Raw genomic sequence first — 20,297 nt, 5'->3', positions numbered from 1 at the left:
TTTTGTTTTGCTCTATGAGGCCACTTATGAACACATGGAAAAGAAATTATCCAGAATCATTTTCTAATTTAGCCTGCATGAAAAGAAGTACATTGGCAAGTAGTTTGAGTTCTCAATTTAAACTAGTGGAGGAACACATACTGAATGAAATTTTAATTTTTAGTATCAGTCTTCTTTAAATAACCTAAGCAATTTGTTGTAAAGAAAATGAGATGTGCTTATTTGATTTTTGGTTGACCATTTTCTGACAGGTACAAGGAAGGGGACTTGGCTTGATGCAGAAGCTGGAACTTAGGAAACAGACAGGAGAGCTAAGGTTAGCCCATAAAATGCCTCTTGGATGTTTCTATTACTTAAAGGCATTCTTGTCTTGAAAAAGTCTTCTCATACACAAAATTGGGAATTAGTTATGAGTCATAACAATATAACATGACAGAAAACTGCTGTATTACTTCTCTCTCATGTTGCTATGATGAAATACTCAAGTCTGGTTAATTTATAAAGAAAAGAGGTTTAATTGACTCACAGTTCTGCATGGCTAGGGAGGCCTCAGGAAACTTACAAACATGGTGAAAGGCACATCTTCACAGGGGCAGCAGGAAAGAGAGTGAGTGCAAGCGGGGAAAATACCAGACACTTATAAAACCATCAGATCTAAGAACGAACTCACTGTCACAAGAACAGCATGGGGGAAACTGCACCCATGATCTGATTACCTCTACCTGGTCCTGCCCTTGACATGTGGAGATTATGGGGATTACAATTCAAGGTGAGATTTGGGTGGGGACACAAAGCCAAATCATATAAACTGGGAAATCAGAGAACCTGGATTATGATCTCTAAGACAAGCTTCCTATGGAAATGTCAGCAATATTACGATCATTCTAGTTTTTGTTTTCTTCATGAATAAAAATGCTATATACATATTGCATATGAGTCATTTCATTTATATTCCACATTAATTCTTTACGGTAGGTATTTTTCTCCATATCTTAACAATAAGAAAACTAAGGTTCAGAAAACTCACTCAGCCAGTCAGTGGACAACCCAAGTTTCTACTTGAAGTCTTTACTGAGTTGTCATTTAATACATCAAACTTTTTTTTTTTTTTTGCTCAGGGAGCTACAGAGAGATTTTAAAAAACATTTGTAACAATTAAATGCACCATATAGGAAATAAAAACAAAATAAAAACAGAAGCATTCCAATAAAAATGAATAATTGGGAAGATAATTTTGGATAATTCAAATAAAATTCCCACAGAAGTGTCAGGATTGTTTAATGTCAAATAATCATATTTTGTGGTCTGAATGGAGTACATTAGGCAACCCAAAATGACGGTACATGTATGTCTAAGTCAGATGCTTATTCAAATTAACATTGCATTTCAATGCCAGGATGTCAGCATCATAATGATAATAGTTATTTCTATAAAAGAGATGTCAAAATACTTTTGCTGTTTGTTACTTCTAAGTGAAAATAGAAAATAGAGGTGGCAACTGAAAATGAATCAATAGCATACATGATTATGAATCTAGCTAATCTCTTAATTCAAATTAGAATATTATCAGCCTGTCAATGTGAATGTGTCACTCACATTCACATTAATGTAAGAATCACATTAATGATTCTACATTCACATTTCCCTTCACAGTAGTGAGACAGTTCTGGCTTCATCCTGTTATATCATTAAATGGACAGTTTATAACTGCATAGCTTTCTACCTAGCTTAGGTGAAATTAGTAACAATGAGAAAGAATAATATAAATGCTTCTTTGGGATTCTAGAGGAAAAGCTGTGAGAATTAGCCAGTTCAACACACATTTTAGTATCTAAATTTATACTTCTCGTCCAAGTTCAATGATCTATAATATTTATAAATCAGATAAAATCTCAGGCTTCTTGAAGTGACCTATTCCAAAAAAAGCAGATAATTTATTCAAGAATTTTTCTTCTGCTGCTTAGGAAATCTGTGGAGATTTTATGATTTCCTCCATTCAGCCTGTCATTTTCTGGTTAATCATAAATAGTGATGTTTTGTTGATTAATTAACAGGAAAAATGAAAGCCATTAACGTTTTTTAAACCCAAGGGGACAAGATTTTTTACAAGCTCAAAGTATTCTTCATATTGCAGTCTTATTCTTGTTGTATCATCTGAATATCTAACCCCAAAGGCTCCAAAACCCAGCTGTATACAATGGTTCAGTAACTAAGGAAAACATTTATATATTTGAACATGATTTCCTATTCATCTCAGTCAACTGACAGTAATTACAGCCATACTGGAAATTTCTTTACCCTGGGGACATGAATGTTGAGCACCTACCTCCTTGTAACTGATTTCCATCAGTTTCAAACACTACTAGCTTTCATCCCATAGACATTTATTGATCACTCTGTGTTCCAGGTAGGTTTAGGCTCATGGGATGCACCATGGTACAAAGAAAGACAGAAAAAAAGCAAGGAGATTTGAGGTGAAGCCAAATATTCCAAGCATGTATGTACCCTTGCAAACAAAGAAAGGTTTTCTGCTCTCATTCAAGTGGCTGGGAGAAAGTTTAGATATATAATGCTAAATTATATGGTATACCAGAAGGTGTTAAGTCATATGGAAAATAACATTTTTTAGACAACTTTATTTTGCTTTGTTTGTTCAGCAGAAAATTACATATTTTAAATATAGGAACAGTTACTTTATTATTTTTGTTCTTGCTAAGATCACGGAGCAGTTCTAAGTGGGTACTAAGTACTCCAGCAATACAAATTTCATTAAATAGAAACAAGAATATGAATTTTTAACAAGTAGAATACTATATCAAGAAAGTCAGACATTCTTTTTGGAAATTATACAAATGTGTTTTAACAATGTGGCATCAATGTCTGGGCCAAATATCTGGATTCAATATGGCTTTGAAAAATGGAATAGAGGGAGCATCATATTTTTATCAATTTCCTTAAGATTTGTCAATAGACACTGTTGTTAGAGAAGATATGGAATGTATATGACCACTTACGAATCATCAATAGAAACAGAATTTCCAATTTTATTTTGCATCCTGAGTTGCAGTGGTACAACCAAAAATTAGAAAAGCAATGTCTTTAAGGAGTTAAATTTATGGACAAGGATGGAACTTTTTTAGAAAATTGCTTAGTGGAAGATAGACATTATGAATGCACAGGTTTCCATGATTCACACAACACCTAGATGAGCAGTTGCCTTCATCACTTGGTTTTTAAAACAGAGGCTAAAAAATATTTTTAAGTATTTTACATTTATTTCTCTGTCAAAAGCAGATTTAAGGAAAACATATATTCTCCAATAAAAATAGGTGTAAAGGTAACAGAATATAAGTCTAGTTGGGAAGTGTGATACTAAACTGCAATTAATGCTGAGTGAGTTACTTTCTATTTCTGATTTCTCCACTTGGTACCCAGCACTACCTCTATAACTAGTATTACTTAAAACAGAAACAATAATTTTAAGGCTACAAGGTGAAGGAACACTCAAGTAAGTTTTTTGCCTACTCCAATTCTTACAGATACATGAAGAAATACACAACTAATGCAGATATTGTCCAAATGGATGAATCCTAAACTTTTAAAATTAGGTCCACTTTATTAGTGCACAAGATGTCATTTCTATATTCCCAAAATTTCTAGGGTCCTACCATCTAAATAAGAATAATAAGCAAAAATATTTTTAATGCCTCAGCTAAAATTACAAATAAAATATGGAGCCTTTGCAACATGAGTGTCATCTCTTTATTTGAAATTCTAAACACTTACTATCTATAGTATACCATGAAACTAAGTTAGAAAGATATATAATTATTTAAATACTATTTCATTTCTGTGAATTTTAATTCTTTCTTTTGGAACATTGAATTCTGGAACTGATTTTTTAAGTAAAATATACAGATATCAGATAAAATGTTTACAATTCAGCTGACCATCAGTGAGTAGTTGATGCTACCCTTACCCAGGAGCTAGAGTTCTCATAGGAAATGTAAAGAACAGATTTGGGATCAGAGATTTAGAGTTTAGAGACTGGTTAAGCAACACCCCTTTCTAAATTAATTGTTAACCTTATCTGTGAAATAAAAGTGCATAGAATTATTGTAAAAGTTAAATGAAATACCGTACGATGACCTTTTGAAAATTGTAAAATGCTCAATGGAGATTATGCATAGTATCCACAGGTTTGGCATCCTGTAAATACTTTACTTTCTATCTAAGTTTTGTGGCAGATGTGGAACCCATGGAAACAAAAGGCCAACTTTATTTATTGAGGAAAAAAAAAAACAAAAAACCTTCCTATAAGCAGACCCACATAGTTCAAACCTGTTCTGTGAAGGGTCACCTGTACAACCCAGTGAATCCTCATGTAAATTCTGAACTTCAGCTGAGAGTAATGTGTTAGCATTCATTCATACATTGTAATAAATGCATCACAATAATAGAAACTGTCAACAGTAGAGGAATCTGGGTGGTGGAGCAGGAATGAGAAGACAAGGGACATAAAACTCTGTAATTTCTGCTTAATTTTTCTGTAAACCTAAAACATCTCTATAAAACATAAGATACCTTTAAATGTTGCAGGCAAGAGTAGCTTAAAGAGACGTAAAAACTATAAATAAATGAAATGTGTTAACCTGATGGGATCCTGGAACAGAAAAAGGAAATTAGGGAAAAACTGAAAAAACAAAATAAAGTATGGACTTCAATTAACAATAATGTACCAATATTGGTTCGTTAATTGTGACAACTGTACCATACTAACATATAATGCAATAAGTATTGTGTATATGGAAACTGTACTATTTCTGAGATTTTTCTGTAATAATTCATTGAAGAAAAAGATATACTGATTATATACTTTAAACCAGAAACAATACTAGAAACATAAAAAGGCATATGCCAGATCTCACACATTAATCTAAAGTTATTGAAGGCATATGTACAAAAATATATATATTATTAGAATTAGTTTAACTTTTAATTAAAAAGCAATGTAGTACAAGGTTCAAATAATCCATATGTAGAATGTGTATGTCATGAGAGCACCATGAAAATTTTTGGTTTTTAATCTAAGCACATTATTTCTTTGTTTGTTTGGTTTTTTTTGTTTTTGTTTTTGTTTTTTTGAGATGGAGTCTCGCTCTGCCGCCCAGGCTGGAGTGCAGTGGCGCGATCTCGGCTCACTGCAAACTCTGTCTCCCGGGTTCACGCCATTCTCCTGCCTCAGCCTCCTGAGTAGCTGGGACTACAGGCACCCGCCACCGCGCCCAGCTAATTTTTGTATTTTTTAATAGAGACAGGGTTTCACCATGGTCTCGATCTCCTGACCTTGTGATCTGCCCGCCTCAGCCTCCCAAAGTGCTGGGATTACAGGCGTGAGCCACCGTGCCCGGCCCACATTATTTGTTAAGTATACATACTCCATTTAATTTTGTGCTCAAGTCTCTTAATTTCATTTGTATTAAATTTTATATAACTAATAAGTGGTTCATATTATCTGTTTTGATATTATTGAGATTTCGCTTTTCTCTTGTGGCTAGAGGTATGCATTACCTGCAAATGTGAATAATAACTGACATTCCCAGGAATGTCACATTTTAGCAGCCAGTTTTTTCTGAATATACAGTATGTATTCCTATACCTCATGCTGTGTCCACATAGCCTTTATGTTATTAAAAAATAGTTCTTCAAAATATTTATTTGCCTTTGCTTTACTTTCAGTGGTAAAATATTTGAGAATAGTTTTTCTTGGCTCAGTTAATGTGGCATTTGTTCTCTTCAGCCCATAAGTCATTCATCGTGCAAAAGGGAAGTCTTGCTCCTGCAGTGGTATTGATCCACACGGCCCTTTTGGTTAGGAGTAAAGCCTCTTTAATTACTTTAGCTGACTTTCATTTTTTACAAAGTCTTAGGCACATTAGCCATCATGTTGTATTGTTCTCATTTGACTTAAATTTAGATGCACCATGGTCTCAAGAGATTGATCAACTGTCTATAGTCTTGAGAAACCAGGGCCTACACCAGTCTATACTCACTCTGCTTAGCTTAGAAATCTGAAAGAGCTATCTCTCATCTTCTCCTAGGGTTTGATAACCTCTTCTCTTTACTTCGCCAGAGGTGTTTTGACCTTTAATTAAAAGGAAAATTTGTTGTCTTCCTTTCAGAAGACAGCAAATAATGAACTCATTAAAATGAGGTTAGTGTTCAGGCCTTAGAGCAATAAGAGTTGAAGTCTCATTAGCAGCTAACAATGCAGAACACAGCACATAAATAAACCTAATATGGCACAGCGAAATGCCTCGGTGCATTAAATTTGAGCAGAATCAAATGTTTACCGTCAACGATGTCTGGGGCATAAAGTTTTAATGCACTTAATAAAGAAAAGCAAATTACTTCCTATTAGCCATGAAATGTTACCACAGAAATTGCCCCAAAAAGTGTATTATGTAAATGTGAGATATATTAATTATTAACAAAGATACTGTAGAAATATATCGGTTCTTGCTTGATATATGCAACAATTAGGAAAAATAAAGATCACTCAAAAATTTCTAAAGGTAATTCTAGTGATTAATGTAAAATAATGTGGGATGTAAGATTTTTTTTAACAGACTTTTATCTCACTGCTGGCCCTAGATAAGAGATATTTGCAATGTCAAACTAAAGAATCAGTTAATAAAACATCCTTGTAGTTTATAAAATATCTTTTGGTCAAGGGATTCCTTAAGAGCATATTTAAAAGAGCTACTATACTTCATTTACACAAGTATAAAGAATGTCGTATGCATAAATTTGAATACTTTGTGACTTTTTATAATATTAAATGTGCTATAGTTAGTAAAATCATAATTAAGAGTTTTATGTCAATAATTCAGTGAATGGAATAAAAGTACTGGTAATAATATGCTTTTTATTCTTCATTGTTTTAGATTCCTTATGTAAAAATAGAAATTTGTTTCAATTTGATATTTCCTCCACAATGAACCTACTATGCTTCTCAAATTTTAAAAGAATTAGTATAGTTATTTTGCTTGATTACTCATTCTATCATCTTTTCTTCAAAATATTGGAACACAATTGCTTCTCTTCCTCACTTCTTGAGCTCTCACGAAAATGCAGACATCAAAAAAAAATTGGAAGTGTCAAAAATGTCATAGATTAAGAACACCTGGTTTATGCCAATGATGTCAACTCACTAAAGGCTAGATAGGGGTTTTGAAGAGATGCTTCTTTACTGAAGAATAAAGGTAGCTGGAACTTTGCAAACAATGTTCATCTGATACATAAAGTGTGGGAACAAATCAGAAGTCATCACATGCTACATTCAATTCTTTCACAACCTGCATTTAAGGTATCATTCGATATTAAGAGTTCTAGAAACTTTATCTTCAAACTACATCCCAAATCTGACCATTTTCTTCCTACTTTACTACAAACTCCCAAGACCTCATTTCTCAATTGGCTGTTTTTCTCCTCCACATGTTTTCCTCTTCCATTCTTCTCCTGTCCTGACCCAGGCAATTCTTCATACGGTGGCCAAATATTTAAGGTATAAATCATGAACATTATTTATCTGCTCAAAACACTGCAAAGGTTTCCCACACATTCAGCTGCAATGTATTAGTAATTTATTTGTTTATTGTTTGTGTCACCCACTGAAATATAAACTCCAAACCAAATAAATGTTTGTTTCATTCAAAACTGAATCTCCGGCACCTATGACAGCTGGACTATATTAGCTGCTTAAATATTTCTTGAATAGAAATAGGAACACTTTTACACTGTTGGTGGGATTGTAAACTAGTCCAACCATTATGGAAAACAGTATGGCAATTCCTCAAGGATCTAGAACTAGAAGTACCATATGACCCAGCCATCCCATTACTGGGTATATACCCAAAGGATTATAAATCATGCTGCTATAAAGACACATGCACACGTATGTTCATTGCAGCACTATTCACAACAGCAAAGACTTGGAATCAACCCAAATGTCCATCAGTGACAGACTGGATTAAGAAAATGTGGCACATATACACCATGGAATACTATGCAGCTATAAAAAAGGATGAGTTTGTATCCTTTGTAGGGACATGGATGCAGCTGGAAACCACCATTCTCAGCAAACTATTGCGAAAACAGAAAACCAAACACCGCATGTTCTCACTCATAAGTGGGAACTGAACAATGAGATCACTTGGACTCAGGAAGGGGAACATCACACACCGGGGCCTATTATGGGGGGGAGGGGGGAGGGATTGCATTGGGAGTTATACCTGATGTCAACGACGAGTTGATGGGTGCTGACGAGTTGATGGGTGCAGCACACCAACATGGCACAAGTATACATCTGTAACAAACCTGCACGTTATGCACATGTACCGCAGAACTTAAAGTATAATTAAAAAAAAAAAAAAAGAAAACTCAAAAAAAAAAAAAAGAATAGGTAAGCACAGCAATGTAGTTCACTCAAATAACACCAAAATATCTTTATTAAAGAAATAATGTGAAAGATGTCAGTCACAGAACTCCAAAGGATACCATTCATACAGAAAATAATCATACTGTTGCAGTCTCTTGTTGGGAAATGAGAGCTGTACCGGAAAATGTTACCATACATGCATTTTTGGTTTTGCTCTTCTCTTTCGTGAGTGTCTCACTAGTTTCCCTTCATCGACACAAAATCACTTGGTAGACTAGTAGGTGTTTATTAGATTATGTCACTTGCTTTGTTATAAATGTGCATCATAATTAGGCTTTAAATAGGTCTGAGTCAAGGAGGTGACAACCAGACTTCACAGGAGTTTTTATTTTTGAAACTTTTTTTTATCAAAGGGAGAGACTTTCCAGAAGAAAAAGATTTATCTGCTGAGTAAAGGAAAATCCATCTTAAAATATTTTGCTATACCATGGATTTTAGTATATATTTTTCCGTCTAGTTTCTGTAACCAATTATGGTCCTATATGAATGATAATGGTTTTCATATTTATTACAAAACCTAAAAATAGATATCTTTATCCTACTGGCAGTGCACTGAGAAAATTCTAGTATGTTTGAGCTTAAAAAGTAAATAAGACTTAATGCCTCAAGTGTATGTAAACTGACTCATAATTTGATATTCAGTCTTTGAAAGTGGTTTTGAGGGTACACATTTAAAGATGTATGTATCTGTGTGCTTACAAAATATGCAACTATATATCATGAAAAATTTCAAAAAGTTTATGAAATTGATCATGAAAATTTGAATTAATCCACATTTCATTAACAACTTAAAAGTTGTTTTCATTAGCTTAATAGTTGTTTTTCATAATTTCTCAGCAAGAATAAGATGCTCCAAGAAATATACCATAGTATTTATCAGCATTATAATTGTTAATTCTAAATATATTTTCAGAATTCCATAATCTAAAGGAATTTATCTTTATCTGAAGCTCTTTAAGGATAGCAAATCCTGGAATAATGGAAAAACACGCCTTTGTACAGATCACTTGCAGAGAGTTAATGTGATTATTTGACTGCATGCATATTCAGAATCACATTTCATATAAAATCACAGCTATTACATTTTTCATTTGCATTGCATAATAAGTAGGAAACTATATTCAATAGAGGAGGCCATGACCCCAAAAGACATCTCTACTTTCCCATGATTAGCCATTCACTTTATGTTTTTTCCTGAATAAGCAAATTGCAAACTCAGGCAAGTGGAGGTGGGTGTTTCTGGCTGATTATTTGAGGTAAAAGATAAGATACATTAAGTGCAAGATTTTCCTACCGAAGGACTTCAGTATGTTAACGTGGGCTGAGACCCTCTCTAGTGGTGTATGATACAGACTGTTTCCTAAACATTTTGAAGACGCAATTATTTTTTCACAGACATTAAATTTTATAGACCCAAATTTATAGCGACCCATGGATCATAGTTTGGCTTATCACTTGTCTGTGGTAAATATTTCTCTTTCATTGGTTGTCTCTTTTTACACAGTGAAATCTTTCATGATGACTTGAAAAAGAAGGTGGCTCAAACATCCACATTCTGCAGATCTTAAGCCGTTTCTGACAGTGGTAACCAAATCTGTACCTGCTCTGGAGCTTCCACATGCAATACAAAGTGTCTCCATTAAGCTGGCCTTCCAACACAAAAGCCAGGATTTTGCAGAGGGATTCAAGTTACATTTTAAAGTTCCAAGCAAATGCAAAGAGGACTTGGACCGAGTTCTCACATCCTTTCTGATAATTCTTGGGAATATTTTGTGTTATAAACTCCTTGTCTCCCACTCTGACCCAAAAAAGATTTTGACTTTATTATTTTGTTTTTATCGTACATATGTATGTATGTTAGTTTTGGCTATTTTATTTCATACTATTCCTAAAGCCATTTCTAAGTCAGTGAGGTTAAAATGACTGACTAATGGATTCATTCCGCTATTTTCAAAGAAATCCTAACTAGTTTGAGTTCTACCCTACTATTACTCTAAGACATATTTTTTTTTTATTATTATACTTTAAGTTGTAGGGTACATGTGCATAACGTGCAGGTTTGTTACATATGTATACTTGTGCCATGTTGGTGTGCTGCACCCATCAACTCATCATTTACATCAGGTATAACTCCCAATGCAATCCCTCCCCCCTCCCCCCTCCCCATGATAGGCCCCGGTGTGTGATGTTCCCCTTCCTGAGTCCAAGTGATCTCATTGTTCAGTTCCCACCTATGAGTGAGAACATGCGGTGTTTGGTTTTCTGTTCTTGTGATAGTTTGCTAAGAATGATGGTTTCCAGCTGCATCCATGTCCCTACAAAGGACACAAACTCATCCTTTTTGATGGCTGCATAGTATTCCATGGTGTATATGTGCCACATTTTCTTAATCCAATCTGTCACTGATGGACATTTGGGTTGATTCCAAGTCTTTGCTATTGTGAATAGTGCTGCAATAAACATACGTGTGCATGTGTCTTTATAGCAGCATAATTTATAATCCTTTGGGTATATACCCAGTAATGGGATGGCTGGGTCATATGGTACATCTAGTTCTAGATCCTTGAGGAATCGCCATACTGTTTTCCATAATGGTTGAACTAGTTTACAATCCCACCAACAGTGTAAAAGTGTTCCTATTTCTCCACATCCTCTCCAGCACCTGTTGTTTCCTGACTTTTTAATGATCGCCATTCTAACTGGTTCTATGACATATTTAAATACTTTGGCTTTAGGAAATACAAATCATTTTTGTTATTATCTTATAAGAAACTTTTAAGGAAATAATTATGCCACACAAACAATGACCTCTGAAGTTAAAATATATATTTATCTTTTTATAAGACAAAAAAAAATTTGTAAGTTGTAATGGAGACTTGAGAGCAAGAGCTTATAGGAATAGTATATTAAAAATATATATAATTGGATGCCAGGCTTAGAGGAACTAAATTATAAACAAAAATGCCAATGCCCTAAATGATACCATTTGAAGGGTCATAATGAGATCACATTTGATTCAAACATACTTACTTGATTCAAAATTCCAATCAATTCAGTAGAGGATGGGAAACATAGAAACCAGAAGAAAAGAGTGCAGGACACAGTCATAGTTTGAGATGATCTTCATGAACTGAAATAAGATGCAATTGAAAGAGAGATTAGAACTCATAAGAACTGAACAGTATTTCACCATTCTTAAGGAAATGTTCTGATCTCAGGAAGAGAGCCAGAGTGCCAATCAGAATACTGAAGCAGAAGCTCGTCTCACACACTTTCAGAATGGACTAAAATCAGTGGCTTATAATTCTGTGGAAAGGAGATGCCCAGGACACTCTCCAGTAACAACGTTTAGGGGACAAGACACATCCACTCACATCTACTAGGAAGGGGGTCAAAGACACATGGAGTGTTTTGCTGATGCAATAAAATATAATTTACAACACTATGAACACACTTCAACTTAATGATTTATATAACCTTCATTGTGTTCTTTGATAATCAGGCAGAAAATGCAAACTCTTCACATACGTGACTTGATTTAATATTATTTTATAAGGTCAAGTCAATTTTTAATTTTTTAATTTTCTTTGCTATTATGTTTAATCAGTATCAATGTTTAAACTTCCAGTATTCAAAAAATACTCCTTATGCAATGAGATCAGTACCCTTACCCATATATATACATTTTGTGTGCAGTTAGTTCCTGAAACTTACCCTCCAATCCTGTGTAACAAAGTTTTGAAAGTAACGACACTAAGTTCTTTTCTGACCCTAAGATCTGTTCTCATTGTTCTCTTTGTTTGGAGCAGACTCCCCAGGTCCCATTTTAGGCATAACTGGTCTGTTATTTTCCATGCACCAACAAAATGGCCTGCCACTTTTCCAGGGTGGACTTTACTGATCTCATTGTCTACCCTGTTGAAACATAGATACTCTGTGTTTCTTTCAATAATAGCAAGGTACTAAAATTAATTTTGCAACACTAGTAACAATTTGTAATTAAACAATTATTTGATTGATTTGTTATGTGTATCCCCCGTGTGCCTAAAAAGAATGTAGGTTCCATCAAAAGACAGAAAACTTACCAGTTTTGTTTATCAGGTACTTTCTAACTCCATACCTAGCTTAAATTATGTAGCCTCTCTGTGCATTATTTTTTCCAGTTGTAAGATAGGATTAATAAAAAGATCATTGGAAGATTTAAATAAATAGAATGTTTCTCATCACCTAACACATAGCGAAAGCTTGATAATATTAGATATTATTTTTGCCATTCTCCACTCTATCCTGAGTACCTAGAAGAGTACCTAAAACATAGCAGTCCAATTAATATTGTTTGAATGAATGAATGATGGCAAAAGGAGGGAAGAGTGCCCAAAGAGAGTGAGCTTTTAGATTCCTGTCTTCCTGGAGACAGACCAAAAAAGAAAAATGGCAATGAAATACTCAAGTGATGGATGGGTTGAAAGAGGAAAGAAAAAATTGCTCTGAAACGTCAAGCTGTTCTTTGGCTCACTAGGTTTTTTTCAGATTGAGTGTGATTTCAGAAGTAGGATCCCTACGGTTCAACCTTTCTCTCCATAAATATCCTTACACTTGTTCAATATTGTTATCAGAGGCATTCACTCATTTTTAATTAATTAACTTATCCATTTCACAATCTGAGCTAAACCGTTTAACATGAAATTACGTAGAAAATTTGGTATGTTGGTATAAGTATTTTGTTAGTGTATACATTCCTCCTTGAGTGACAGTAACAGTTTATCAAAAAAAAAAAAAAAAAAAAAAAAGAAAGAAAGAAATGAGATTGAGATGAGTAAGAAGAAAGGTAGAGCTATAAAACGAAAATTTCCAATGCTTCATATTTTCATCCTGGGTCAGCTCTATTCATCTTCATTTGTACATTGACAAAGAGTGTGCAGAAGTTTATGGAATCCCAACTCCATTTTATCGAGGTAGATACACACAAACTTGCTATATTGGAACATGAGGTTACTAAGGTTAGACTGAGTTTTAAGGCAAGCACGGTCAATTTTGGCCTTCTTCTTGTGATATCTGGGTGGACTATTTAATCTTTCCATAAAGCAATATTTTTTACCTGGAAATTATAAATATAAGTTATCTCTTCTGATTCCCATATCAGAATCTAGTTAAGATAAATAAGATATCTTTTTAATTGAACTATTAAGTACAATAAAAGACCGTATGAAACAAACACTATCACTCTGAGGTAGCTGTTTTGAAATTTTGAAAATATAAGACTGTATTAGGCCTGGTGCCATTGGTCATGCCTGTAATCCCAGCACTTTGGGATGCTGATGCAGGTGGATCACAAGGTCAGGAGTTCGAGACCAGCCTGGCCAATATGGTGAAAGCCCATCTCTACTAAAAATACAAAAACTAGCCTGGCCTGGTGGTGGGTGCCTGTAGTCCCAGCTACTCAGGCTGAGGCAGAAAAATCAGTTGGACCTGGGAGGCGGAATTTGCAGTGAGCCAAAGTCATGCCACCGTACTCCAGCCTGGGCAACTCCATCAACCAGAGTGAGACTCTGTCTCAATAAATAAATTAATTAACTAATTAATTTTAAAAAGATTGTATTAGTTTGTTCTCACACGGCTATAAAGACATATCCAAGACTGAATAATTTAGAAGAGAGAAGTTTAATTCACTCACAGTTCTACATGGCTGGGAAGACCTCAGGAAACTTAAAATCATGGTGGAAGGCAAAGGGAAAGCAAGGCACATCTTACTTGGTGAGAGGAGGAAGAAAGAAAGAGTGCAAGGGAAAGTGCCACACACTTTTAAACAACTAGACTTGTGAGAACTCTTTCACAAGACAGCACTCGGGGGATAGTGCTATACCATTAGAGACCACCCTCATGATCCAATCCCCTCCAACCAGGCCCCACATACCACATGTGGGGATTATAATTTGACATGAGATTTGGGTGGGGACACAGAGCCCAACCATACCATTCTGCCCCTGGCCCCTCCCAAATCTCATGTCCTTCTCACATTTCAAAATACAGTCATGCCTTCCCAACAGTTCCCCTAAGTCTTAACTCATTCCAGCATTAACCCAAAAGTCCAAGTCCAAATTATCATCTGAGACAAATTAAGTTCCTTCTGCCTATGAGCCTGTAAAATCAAAAACAAGTGAGTTACTTCCAAGATACAATGCAGGTAAAGGCATTTGGTAAATGCTCCCATTCCAAATAGGAGAAATTGACCAAAACAAAGGGGCTGCAGGCCCTATGCAAGTCTGAAACACAGCAGGGCAGTCATTAAATCCTAAAACTACAAAATAATCTTCTTTGACTTCAGGTCTCACATCCAGAACACGCTGATGCAAGGGGTGGACTCCCAAGGCCTTGGGCAACTCTGCCCTGTGGCTTTGCAGGGTACAGCCCCCATGGCTGCTTTCACAGGTTGGCATTGACAGTTTGCACGTTCCAGGCACACAGTGCAAGCTGGTCAGTGGATTTGCCATTCTGTGGTCTGGTGGATGGTCTCCCTCTTCTCACAGCTCCACTAGGCAGTGACCCAGTGGGGATTCGGTGTGGGTATTTCAACCCCACATTTCCCCTCTGCACTGCCCTGGTAGAAATTCTCCATGAGGGCTCTGCCCCTGCAGCATATTTTGCCTGAATATCCAGGCATTTCAGTACATCCTCTGAAATCTAGGTGAAGGTTCCCAAATCTCAACTCTTACCTCCTTCCCACCTGCAGGCCCAACACCACGTGGAAGCCACCAAGGCTTGGAGCTTGCACCCTCTGAAGTCACAACGTGAGCTGTACCTTGGCCCCTTTTAGCCATGCCCAGAACTTGAGTGACTGGGATGCAGGGCACCGTATCCCCAGGCTGCACAGAGAAGCTGGGCCCCCAGGCTGCACAGAGAAGCTGGGCCATGAACTTGGCCCAAGAAACCACTTTTTCTCTCTGAGGCCTCTGGGTCTGTGATGGGAGGGGCTGCTGTGAAGGTCTCTGAAATGCCCTAGAGACACTTTTTCCATTGTCTTGGCTATTAACATTTGGCTCCTCTTGACTTACGCAAGTATTTGCAGCTGGCTGGGGCTTGAATTCCTCCCTAGAAAATGGATTTTTCTTTTCTACCATATGGTCAGGCTGCAATTTTTTCAAACTTTTATGCTCTGCTTCCTTTTTAAATATAAGTTCCCATTTCAGACAATCTCTTTCTTTATGCAAATGAATTAGGCTTTTAGGAAGGGCCAGGTCGTATCTTCAACACTTTGCTACTTAGAAATTTCCTCTGCCGGATCTCCTTAATCATCTCTCCCAAGTTAAAAGTTTCACAGATTTTTAGAGCAGGGGCAAAATACCTCCAGTCTCTTTGCTAAAGCATAGCAAGAGTGACCTTTGCTCTAGTTCCCAATAAGTTCCCCATGTCCATCTGAGACCACCTCAGCCTGACCTCATTGTCCATATCGCTATCAGCATTTTGGTCACAACCATTCAACAAGTCTCTAGGAAGTTCCAACCATTCCCACATCTTCCTGTCTTCTTCTGAACCCTTCAAACTGTTCCATCCTCTGCCCATTACCCAGTTCCAAAGTTGCTTCCACATTTTCAGGTGTCATTATGGCAGTGCCCCACTCCCAATACCAATTTTCTGTATTAGTCCATTCTCACACTGCTATAAAGACATACCTGAGACTGAATCATTTATAAAGAAAAGAAGTTTAATTGACTCACAGGAAGGGACCGAGTGTGTTGGGGGCAAGTGCCCCACACTTTGAAACAACTAGATCCCATGAGAACTCTGTCATGAGACAGCACTAGGGAGATGGTGCTAAACCATTAGAAACCACCCTCAGGATCCAATCACCTCCCACCAAGCCCCACTTTCAACATGTGGGAATTACAATTTGACATGAGATTTGGGTTGGGACCCAGAGCCGAACCATATCAAATACTGTATCAGAATGTGAATATGCACATGACTTATTAGGTACACTTAGAGAAAGGGTTAGCCTGAGAGTAACAACCTAGTATCAGAATGGTTTAAGAAATATGCATAACACCTTGAAATTAATATAAATAATATACTAACAATATTATTAGGACACTAGTATCCTAATGGTGATAATCTCCAGATTAAAACTGTAAAAATCACTGTTAAAAACAGATTTTTAGTTTTCATTTTATAGTTTCCAATTCAGAATCCCCAGAGGATAAGCCTGGGAGTAGATACTTTACAAGCATGCTGGTGATTCATTTCATGTGGGCAACTTGAAAGTAATTGCTTGACATTTATTAGAACCAGCTGGAGTATATGATGAAGTGCACATTTCTAGGCATTATGACAGACAAAAGCACATTTCCTAAAGTGGGCCCCAGAATTGACAATTTTATCAATTTTCTCTAGAAAATTGTACACACGATAAAGTTTGAATACCATTGCTGCTTTATCAAACAGTATGTAGCTATATAGGGGCAAAGTTGGACTCTCTTTCTTTTTCCTTCCTTCCTTCCTTCCTTCCTTCCTTCCTTCCTTCCTTCCTTCCTTCCTTCCTTCCTTCCTTCCTCTCTTTCTCTCACTTTGTCAGTCAAAGTGGAGTGGCATGAACATGGCTCACTGCAGTCTCAACCTCTGTGGCTAAAGTGATCCTCTCACCTTGAAAGTAGTTGAGACTACAGGCACATTGCACACCCCACCATGCCAGGCTAATTTTTATATTTTTTTGTAGAGAAGGAGTTGCATCATGTTGCCCAGGCTGGCTTTGACTCCTGAGCTCAAGCAATCCTCTCAGTTCAGCCTCCCCAAAGTGCTAGTAATATAGGCATGAGCCACCACAATCAGCCTAGACTTGCTTTCTTCAATACTGAGAAATTTATTAGGAGGATATTGAATTAATGGAAGTAATGTTTATTAAAGTAATAAACTATTCATTTTTATAAGTAAGTTACATATTTATTCTCTTTAATATACAATCAACTTACATAGTGAGTTCTTCATAAACAGTAAAAGAAAAAATTTCAGTCATTTATCTTGCTTGTTATGTCATGCAAACTATTAAATAAATAATGTATATTGTCAAAACTATATACACATTTTATTATTTTTATTTTATTTTATTTTATTTATTTATTTATTTTTTGAGATGGAGTTTTGCTCTTGTCTCCCAGGCTGGAGTGCTATGGGGCAACATCGGCTAACTGCAACCTCCACCTCCCAGGTTTAAGTGATTCTCCTGCCTCAGCCTCCCGAGTGCCTGGGATTACAGGCATGCACCACCACGTCCATCTACTTTTTGTATTATTAGTAGAGAAGGGATTTCACCATGTTGGCCAGGCTGATCCTGAACTTCTGACCTCAAGTGATCCACCTGCCTCAGCCTCCCAAAGTGCTGAGATTGATTACAGTCATGAGCCGTCGCGCCCAGCCATATTTTATTATATATTTTCAAAAGCCAAAGTTCCCACACAAAATATTCAGGTAGAAAAAAAGTGTATTTCCTGAGCTTTACTATTTTATATGTATTCTAAATTGAGACACTCTATTTCTAGCTCATTAACAAGTTTTTCCAAAATAAGGGGTTTTAAACATTAAGGGGTTTTAAAAGAATAAGTTAAATTTATACTTAATGTATTCTTAAATTTATATCCATATTATTATTGCCCTAATATTTCTTCTGACATTTTACATTTTTCCTGTATTTGAATTCTTTCTTCTTTCTACTTTTCTTCTTAATTTGTACGGTTTAGCACTTTTCTCTTTTAAATTTATTTCTGATTTTTTTTAGTTTGAATCATTATTTATTGTTATTTTTTTCTCTCTTCCTTTGTCATTGAAAAGCATGAAAACTTCTCTGAAGTTTGAAAACTAAAGAACATTTGCTTGTACTAAACAAGGCAGGCTTGAAAACTTCTTCAGATTTGCTTTTTTTTTTTTTTTTTTTTTTAATAGTATTTGTCCTTTTTACTACCTCATTAATCCAGACTACATGTTAGGAGGCCATGACTAGACAACTCTATTTTTTTTTCAACAGTGAAAAGGTTGGTTAAGTTCTTCATATAGCTAACTAGCCTCCCGTCTGCCTTTGCCTCTCTGAACTTGCTTTGGAGATCTATGACACAAGGCTATAAAACACCTGTGTTATAAAACATCCTGGTGAAATGCTAGATTCTATCTATATTGTTCTGATATCATCTTGTGGTATGGCCCATGAACTATGTTTATCATATTACCATTGGAAAAATGTTACTGATAAAAATTTAAAACTAAAAATAAATGAAACTAATCCAATTATTGCTACGTATTAGTATGTACGTTTATTATACTTTGAATACATCAAACCTTACTCATTTTCATGTATCTCATGTTATTAAATGCAAAAAAAAAAAAAAAAAAAACCAGTAACGAGATACATGAAAATGAGTAAGGTTTGGTGGAACTTCAGGTGCATAGACTAGAGGAAATCATAAGATACAGCATGGATGCAATAAAGTCAGAAATGATGCAAGTCTTAAGAAAATAATTTAGAAATCTACTTTGATGTACTAGAGGAGGCTTTATACAAAAAGTTGGCATTTGGGTGGAGATATAAAGAGTGGGTGGGATTTGGGAAATGGGATTGGGAGCTGGGGAGGCTTTCTAGGTAAAGAGAATACAGAGAGAAATGGCGTGGGGAAATGTAGGAGGTGGGAGATAGTTAAGTTTAACCAGAGTACATGGTGATTGAAGGAAATAGCAATGTGTGTTGGAGGCACCAAGGGTACCTAACTGATGGAGTGAGAATGATAGACTCAGTTGTCAGCAATAGTATTTATTAGGCTCATGCTACTTGCCAGACACTTAGCTAAACAATTTGCATCCCTTATCCAATGTAATTCTCATAATAATAGTATAAAATAAGTATTCAAAAGTACCCCATTTCACAGATACATAAATGCGGAAAAATGAATGACTTCAAGAACTTAGAGGAAGAAAGCTAAGTGGATGAAATTGGAGTGGTGAGGGGAATAGCAAATGGGAGAAATTTTTTTACAAATCAAGATAAGGAGACTCAGAAATTATGCATGGAATACAGCCAAAAAAAGTCAGAAAAGGGAACTCACTAAGGGAAATAATGCATAATGTTCTTATTTTATGGCTGTATTCCAAAGGTTTCACCAATATGTTCAACTAGTTCAATACACTTTTTATCTCAACTGTTTTTAATATTTAGTTTAATCTCTCTGAGAAATATATTTTAATATTTTGTAGAACTGAGTTAAGCTAGTGGTTCTATTTTTGCCTTCATCTACTTAGTTAATAATATTTAATAAGGTTGAACATGATAACACCCAGTCTAATTGTGGTCTTGGATAACCATTGACTATATATTTTATCAACATTTTAGTTACTTAGTCATTTTTAAAAATCAAACTAATGTGCAGGAGACTCCTTTCACTGTAAAGGAATAAAGAGTTAGGTTCACAAGTCTTTGAAGCAAATGCTTAGCCACCACGACTAGTGGAAAAAAAAATTGTTTAAACCTCTGACTCCTTAGTCTCCTTAACAGATGGATAGGAGTAATCAAAAATCAGTCTTATTAATATCTCTCTTTTGAAATTAGCTTCTCATTTTAATCAGAACAAAGTATGTCCTATTTAAAAATTCATTAAAAATAGAAAAAGCATTCTGAATCAATATGCAGACCAGTAAGCAAACTAAAAAGCCCAAGGATATAAGAGTTCTGAATTATGCTACATATTTTGACACAGGAGTAATGGCGGTGAAAGGATTGGCAACAAATTTACGTAACTAATGATGTGTCGTTATTAGCAATGTG

The 20,297-nt window shown here is 35.6% G+C and overlaps 1 protein-coding gene across 3 annotated transcripts in view; it reads left to right on the top strand.

The window, feature by feature from the left end:
- Positions 1-20,297, top strand: part of NDST4 (N-deacetylase and N-sulfotransferase 4) — a 291,849-nt gene that overhangs the window by 119,617 nt on the left and 151,935 nt on the right. The gene's annotated exons all lie outside the window — the stretch shown is intronic.

This window comes from Macaca fascicularis, chromosome 5 (assembly GCF_037993035.2).
Source record: "Macaca fascicularis isolate 582-1 chromosome 5, T2T-MFA8v1.1".
Taxonomy (NCBI): Eukaryota; Metazoa; Chordata; class Mammalia; order Primates; family Cercopithecidae; genus Macaca; species Macaca fascicularis.
The sequence above is the reverse complement of the archived record's forward strand: the minus strand, read 5'-3'. Positions and strand labels throughout refer to the sequence as shown.